The sequence below is a fragment of the Arachis ipaensis genome, chromosome B9, assembly GCF_059453495.1.
Source record: "Arachis ipaensis isolate K30076 ecotype BB chromosome B9, ASM5945349v1, whole genome shotgun sequence".
Taxonomy (NCBI): Eukaryota; Viridiplantae; Streptophyta; class Magnoliopsida; order Fabales; family Fabaceae; genus Arachis; species Arachis ipaensis.
In genome coordinates, this window is record NC_142444.1 from 56,902,621 (window position 1) to 56,910,769 (window position 8,149).

The 8,149-nt window shown below is 39.4% G+C and overlaps 1 non-coding gene and 1 pseudogene across 1 annotated transcript; one reads left to right on the forward strand and one right to left on the reverse strand.

The window, feature by feature from the left end:
• Positions 1–580: 580 nt before the first annotated feature.
• Positions 581–688, reverse strand: LOC148544748 (small nucleolar RNA R71). Its single transcript, XR_015900859.1, has one exon. It is a non-coding gene; the product is annotated as a small nucleolar RNA R71 (small nucleolar RNA).
• A 3,721-nt stretch (positions 689–4,409) lies between these two features.
• Positions 4,410–5,915, forward strand: LOC148544749 (uncharacterized; annotated as a pseudogene).
• Positions 5,916–8,149: the final 2,234 nt, after the last annotated feature.

The following is an 8,149-nucleotide window of genomic DNA, read 5'->3' on the forward strand; positions in this document are numbered from 1 at the left end:
GAGGATTCCTATTCTTTTCTGTTCTCTTCTTTTTCATATGAACAAGAACAAGGACAAAGACATTCTTATTGAAGCTGATCCTGAACCTGAAAGGACTCTTAAGAGGAAACTAAGAGAAGCTAAAGCATAACCCTCTGGAGAGAACCTGAGAGAAATTTTTGAAAAAGAAGGAGACATGGCCGAACCAAATAACAACAATGCCAAGAATACAAGGAAGATGCTTGGTGACTTCATTGCACCTTCTTCTGACTTCTGTGGAAGAAGCATCTCAATTCCTGCCATTGGAGTAAACAACTTTGAGCTTAAGCCTCAATTAGTTTCTCTGATGCAGCAAAATTGTAAGTTTCATGGACTTCCATTGGAAGATCCTCATCAGTTCTTAGCTGAATTCTTGCAAATCTGTGACACTATTAAGACCAATGGAGTTGATCTTGAGGTCTACAGGCTTATGCTTTTCCCTTTTGCTGTAAGAGACAGAGCTAGAACATGGTTGGATTCACAACCTAAGGAAAGCCTGAACTCTTGGGAAAAGCTGGTCAGTGCTTTCATGGCCAAATTCTTTCCACCTCAAAAGATGAGCAAGCTTAGAGTGGAAATCCAAACCTTCAGACAGAAGGAAGGTGAGTCCCTCTATGAAGCTTGGGAAAGATATAAGCAATTGATCAAAAGGTGTCCTACTGACATGCTTCCAGAATGGAGCATCATATGTATATTCTATGATGGTCTGTCTGAGTTGTCAAAAATGTCATTGGACCATTCTGCAGGAGGATCTCTTCATCTGAAAACACCTGCAGAAGCTCAGGAACTCATTGAAATGGTTGCAAATAACCAGTTCATGTACACCTCTGAGAGGAATCCTGTAAACAATGGGACGCCTCAGAAGAAGGGAGTTCTTGAAATTGATACTCTGAATTCCATATTGGCTCAGAACAAAATATTAACTCAGCAAGTCAATATGATTTCTCAGAGTCTGAATGGATTGCAAGCTGCATCCAACAGTACTAAAGAAGCATCTTCTGAAAGAGAAGCTTATGATCCTGAGAACCCTGCAATGGCAGAGGTGAATTACATGGGAGAACCCTATGGAAACACCTATAATCCTTCATGGAGAAATCATCCAAATTTCTCATGGAAGGACCATCAGAAGCCTCAACAAGGCTTCAACAATAATGTTGGAAGAAATAGGTTTAGCAATAGCAAGCCTTTTCCATAATCTTCTCAGCAACAGACAGAGAATTCTAAACAGAGCCATTTGATGCGTGAGCATCTTGACTATTTTTTCTAGTGAATTTGCACCTAAATTGTTGAATTTAATTAAGAATTAATTATATTTTAGCCACTATGGATGCTATTTTGAGTTTTGTGCAATTTTATTTATTTTAGGTAGCATTCGGATGGATTTGATGAAGTTTCTGCAGAGAAAGAGAAGAAGCCAAGGAGATGACCAATGAATACCGACGCAGACGCATGGCTCACGCGACCGCGCGGAATGGAGGAAATCGCAATAACGCGATCGCATGCCTGACGCGATCGCGTGGACTGGAATTTGCACAAATGACGCGAACGCGTGGACGACGCGGACGCGTCACATGAGCGATCTGCAGAATTGACAGAAAACGCTGGGGGCGATTTCTGGGTGATTTTGACCCAGTTTCCAGCCCAAAAAACACAGATTAGAAGCTGCAGCATGGACAATTCAAGTGGTCCCCACCCATCAACTGAAGATCTGTTAACTAATTTAAATTTAATTTCAAATCTTAAATTAGGAAAAGATATTATTTTAAGTTTAATTTTAAATATTAGATTTTATATTTTTTAGGATTAGTTATAAAAAGGGAGCTGATGCCATCAGATTGTAACTCTGTACATTTTTACCTGAATCCTTATTTTCTCTTTTCCATGAGCAACTAAACCTCCACTGTTAAGGTTAGGAGCTCTGTCTATTTCTATGGATTAATTTTATTGCTTTTACTATTTTAATTTATGTATGGATTTATAATTTAAGAATTGTTTTCGCTCTTTATTTTATGAATTTGGGTGGAACGGAAGTATGACCCTCTTTCTATTTGAGTTCTTGTAAAACTTGGAAAAGCTCTTTACCTGAACAACAGCTTGAAAACTATTTCTCCTAAATTTTAATTATCTGAATTTAATAGGATACGTGACATATAATCCTTTTACCTCTTGGATAATTAGAGTTTTTGTGGCATATAAACTAGAAATTGATTATCACCTTCTAATTGGAATTAATTGACCAAGGAATTGGCAGTTAATGAATTTTAGAGGAGACTAGGAAGGTCTAAGGAATTAGGGTCTAGTCACATACAGTTTGCCATAAATTAAATCCTGCATAATTAAATTAGTTAGTAAGAAAAGTTAATCCGGAAAAATAGATAACTCTAAAACCTTAACTGTCTTCTCCATATATTATTCCCATCTTAATTACTTGCCTTTCTTCAATATTTTTGATATTGTTTAATGTCTTTTATATTGCATCTCAACACTATTTTCTGTCTGTCTAACTAATCCTATCAAACGCTATTGTTGCTTAATCCATCAATTCTCGTGGGATCGACCCTTACTCACGTAAGGTATTACTTGGTACGACCCGGTGCACTTGCCGGTTAGTAAGTGTGGTTGTAAAATACCGCACCAAGTTTTTGGAGCCGTTGCCGGGGATTGATTGTGATTAACAACTACTCGTTGTTTGATTGCTTAGATTAGATAATTTTTTTATTATTATTATTAATTTCTATATTTTTTATTTTTCATTTTTTTCTTACGATTATTTTTTTTCTTTTTTTTTCTTCTCTTTACGTTTATTTTTTTTATTTTTTATTTTCCCTATTCATTTACGTTATCCCCCCTTTCCCGTACCTTTTTCCTTTTATTAAAAAAAATTATATTTAAATAAATAAAATAGCAAAAAAAAAATTTATTTCTGAATTTAAGTTTGGTGTTACCCAGTTAATTTTATTTTCCTGTTTATTTTTTTTTTTAATTTTTGAATTTATTTATTTATTTATTTAGTATTTTTATTTTATTATTTTACACAGGTTACCTCACAGGGACTTCTCTGCACTCTGACGTAGAGAGTCCCATTTTTTCTTGTTTTCTGCTTGTGTATGCGCAGGAACAGAGACAAAGAACATCTCTTAGACTTTGATCCTGAACCTGAAAGAACTTTCAGGCGACGTTTACAACAAGCAAGACTTTGCAAGACTGCAGAATCCACTATGGCAAATAATAATGCTAATGCCAATGTGGTAAATCCGAATAGGGATGATCAACAGAGGAGAGTGCTTGGCTCTTATTCTGCCCCTACTGCGGATCTTTATGGAAAAAGTATTGTGGTGCCTCCTATAACTGCAAACAACTTTGAGTTGAAGCCACAACTGGTCACCCTGGTGCAGCAAAACTGCCAGTATCATGGACTTCCTCATGAAGATCCAAATCAGTTCATATCTGATTTTCTGCAGATATGTGATACTGTGAAGACAAATGGAGTGAATCCAGAGGTGTATAGACTCATGCTTTTCCTGTTTGCTCTGAGGGATAAAGCAAAGCTATGGCTAGATTCCCAACCAAAGGAAAGTCTGAATACGTGGGAAAAGGTTGTCACAGAATTTCTCACTAAATTTTTTCCACCAAAGAAGCTGACTAAGCTTAGGTTGGAGGTTCAGACTTTCAAGTAAAAGGAGGGTGAAACTCTTTATGAAGCTTGGGAAAGGTACAAGCTGCTGACTAGGCAATGCCCTCCGGACATGTTCTCCAAGTGGACTCAACTGGATATCTTTTATGAAGGCTTAGGAGAGATGTCAAAGATGAGCCTAGACACTTTTGCAGGCGGTTCATTGCACAAGAAGAAGACACCAGAGGAGACTATTGAGCTGATTGAATTGGTTGCAAGCAACCAATATCTGTACTCATCTAACAGAAATCCTGTGAACTCTGAGACCTCTCAGAAGAGAGGCGTGCTGGAAGTAGAAGCTGTTAATGCTCTTCTTGCTCAGAACAAACTCATGTCTCAGCAGATAAATCTACTTACTCAACAGATGGGTGGCATGCAAGTCTCAGCTATCAACACTCAAAATCCACCCCAAGAGACCTCCTATGACATGACAGGTAACTTTATGCAAAATGATAATTATGATTATGCTCAACCTTCTTATGAACAGGTGAATTACATAGGGAGTGGTCCTAGGAATCCCAACAATAATCCATATTCTAAGACATACAACCCGGGATGGAGAAACCACCCAAACTTTGGGTGGAGGGACCAACCTCAGAGACCTCAGAACTTCAACAATAGTTCTCAGGGCAGTTTCCAGCAGAACAATGATTTAGAAGCAATATTAACAGGTTTTAGACAGGAAACCAAAGCATCCATCAAGAACCTGGAAATTCAAATGGGTCAATTAGCCACAAAGGTTAATGAAATTGATCAGAGGACCACTAACAGCCTTCCTGGTAACACAATTCCAAATCCAAAAGAGGAATGCAAGGCTATCACTGTAATAAGTGAACAAGTGGCAAGTACGGAAGCACAAGTTATACAGGAAACCAAAGCCTCTATTAGAAACTTAGAGGTGCTAGTGGGCCAATTGAGCAAGCAAATACTTGAGAGGTCTACAAGTACATTTCAAGAGGATACAGTGGTGAGCCCAGGAGAAGATTGCAAGGCTATTCAATTGAGAAGTGGTAAAGTAGCTGGCTCTGAGACCAAGGCCAATGAAGAGCTCGTTGAAAAGGAAGCTCCAGAGAAGAAGAAGGAAGAAGTAGAACACGCCCCTCCAAAGCGTGCGGACAACCCATTCCCAGACTCTCTTGACACTTATCCTACTTTGCCAAAGGCTCCTGAGTACAAGCCTAAAATGCCATATCCTCAGAGACTTCAAAAGGAGACCAAGGACAAACAGTTTTCAAAATTCTTGGAAGTCTTCAGAAAGCTGGAAATAAATATTCCTTTTGCTGAGGTTCTGGAACAAATGCCTCTCTATGCCAAGTTCATGAAGGAGTTGTTGTCAAAGAAGAAGCCTTTAAAGGGAAATGAGACAGTGGTCCTGACTAAAGAATGCAGTGCCATCATTCAGAATAACTTACCAAAGAAGATGCCAGATCCAGGGAGCTTTCAAATTCCATGCACCATTGGGAGCAAAACCTTTGAGAAGGCGTTATGTGATCTGGGAGCAAGCATCAATTTAATGCCCTTGTCTGTGATGAAGAAGCTGCAGATCTAAGAGGCACAACCCACAAAGATAGCATTACAGATGGCAGATAAATCCATGAAGCCAGCATCCGGATTAGTGAAGAATATCTTGGTCAAAGTGGGTAAGTTCTTCCTCCCAGCAGATTTTGTGATTCTTGACACAGGGGAGGATGAGAATGCCTCTATAATTCTAGGAAGACCATTTCTAGCCACTGGAAGAGCTCTGATTGATGTAGAAGTGGGTGAATTAGTGCTTAGAGTGCATAATGAGCAACTAATCTTTCATGTCTTCAAAGATGTGCATTCAACAGGTGAAGAAGAGAGGTGCATGCCGGCTGAGTTTATTGATCCAAACCTTCAAGAACCCCCTGATGATGCACAGCAGAATTTGGAACTTAAACCTCCTGTGGTGACAACCGATAAAATTCCGCCTGACATCAAACCTAAGTTTGGTGTTGAAACTGCATCATCCACTAAGGAGGAGGTCCCCAAAAGGAAAAAAATACCCAGAGGATGGAGAAACAAAAAGATCCCCACTGAAGGTTTCTCCCCAGGAATGAAGGTGGTGTTGACCAGCAATCCAGCATGGGTTTATACGGTAATGAGAATCCTCTCTCTGGAGCATATTGAGCTACGTTATGGAGACACAGGAAAGAAGTTCAAAGTAAGGGGTGAAGAGCTGAGCCCCTATGATCCTCCTCCTTAGAGGAGCTGACCGTCAAGCTAATGACGATAAAGAAGTGCTTGTCGGGAGGCAACCCGATAATTTCGTATCCTTAGCTATTTTTTTTTCGTAGTAGTATTTTCCTTAGTTATTTTATTTTATTTTTTATTAAGTTCTCACTAATTTTCTGATCATGCAACTATGTTCTTCCAGGAACCGAACACCTCAAGCTATAAAAAAAAAAAGCACCCGACGCGCCAGCGTCGCTGACGCGAATGCGTCATCTAGGGGTGCGAGAAAAAATAAAAAGTTACAGAGAGTTGCGCGGGAGTGGCGCCAGAATGGAGCCTTTCGCACAAACGATCCCACGCGATCACGTACATCACGCGTTCGCGTCGTTTGTGATTTTCGTCATCCACGCGATCGCGTCACCGACGCGATCGCGTGACCTGCAAATTCGACGTAAAAGAGCGTTTGGGCAGAGAGTTGTGCCAGCTTGGGGCAAGAAGTGTGCTAAAAGCACAAATTTGGTCACGCGGACGGGTGACTGACGCGTTCGCGTTAGTAGCATATATGGCCATCCACGCGAACGCGTGCCTGACGCTATCGCGTCATTATGAAGAATGCGCGACGTACGCGATCGCGTGCTGCACGCGAACACGTTGCTTGCACCGCCCAGTTTTCTTTCTCCCTCTCCCAATCCTAATTCTCTCTTGTTCTCTTATCCTTTTATTTCTTCTTTCATTTTAATATTTGTCTCTTCTATTTTCAGTTCTTCTTTGCTTGAGGACAAGCAAACCTTTAAGTTTGGTGTTGACGCTGCGCTTATTGGTTTTCTATTACAAAAGGGAGGCGAATCATCTTTGCGAAGGAGCACAACCTAAAGAATAAAGCGACCGCTAGGATAATTAAGGTGGTTGAGTTCCTTTCATTTTTTATTCCTCCCCTCTTTTTCTATGTTATGTTCCGGTTTCCTATTATTTTGCTTTGTTTGCTGCATGATCCTTTATTAGTTAGAATTCTAGGACAAGTTTAGTTTTCCTATTGCTTTAATTCTGAAAAGATGTCTCATGTATTACTCACTGAGCTTAAATCAAAAAAAAAAAAATAGGAGTGATATATTGCATGACAAAGTGGGTCTATATTGAATAATAATCTTATTTACTTAAATGTGGTGGTATTTTCTGTGATTCTGAATGCATGACATGAACAGTGCATATTTTTTGATAGTGAAGTTTATGAATGTTAAAATTGTTGGCTCTTGAAAGAATGATGACAAAGAGATATGTTATTGATAATCTGAAAAATCAAAAAATTGATTCTTGAAGCAAGAAAAAGTAGCGAAAAACACAAAGCTTGCAAAAAAAATAAAAAAAAAAAGAAAAAGAAGCAAGCAGAAAAAGCCAATAACCCTTTAAACTAAAAGGCAAAGGGTAAAAAGGATCCAAGACTTTGAGCATTAATGGATAGGAGGGCCCAAGGGAATAAAATCCTGGCCTAAGCGGCTAAATCAAGCTGTCCCTAACCATGTGCTTGTGGCGTGAAGGTGTCAAGTGAAAAGCTTGAGACTGAGCGGTTAAAGTCGTGATCCAAAGCAAAAAGAGTGTGCTTAAGAGCTCTGGGCACCTCTAACTGGGGACTCTAGCAAAGCTGAGTCACAATCTGAAAAGGTTCACCCAGTTATGTGTCTGTGGCATTTATGTATCCGGTGGTAATACTGGAAAACAAAATGCTTAGGGTCACAGCCAAGACTCATAAAGTAGCTGTGTTCAAGAATCAACATACTGAACTAGGAAAATCAATAACACTATCTGAATTCTGAGTTCCTATGGATGCCAATCATTCTGAACTTCAAAGGATAAAGAGAGATGCCAAAACTGTTCAGGATTGCAATTATAAACCCCACTATAAGAAGAGACATGGGCTTAATCGAACTCTCATCCTCATGCAAATTCACATCCTAAGCTTATATTAGTTTTGGTTGCTTGAGGACAAGCAACAGTTTAAGTTTGGTGTTGTGATGCGTGAGCATCTTGTCTATTTTTTCCTAGTGAATTTGCACCTAAATTGTTGAATTTAATTAAGAATTAATTATATTTTAGCCACTATGGATGCTATTTTGAGTTTTGTGCAATTTTATTTATTTTAGGTAGGATTTGGATGGATTTGATGAAGTTTCTGCAGAGAAAGAGAAGAAGCCAAGGAGATGACCAACGAATACCGACGCGGACGCATGGCTCACGCGACCGCGCGGAATGGAGGAAATCGCAATAACG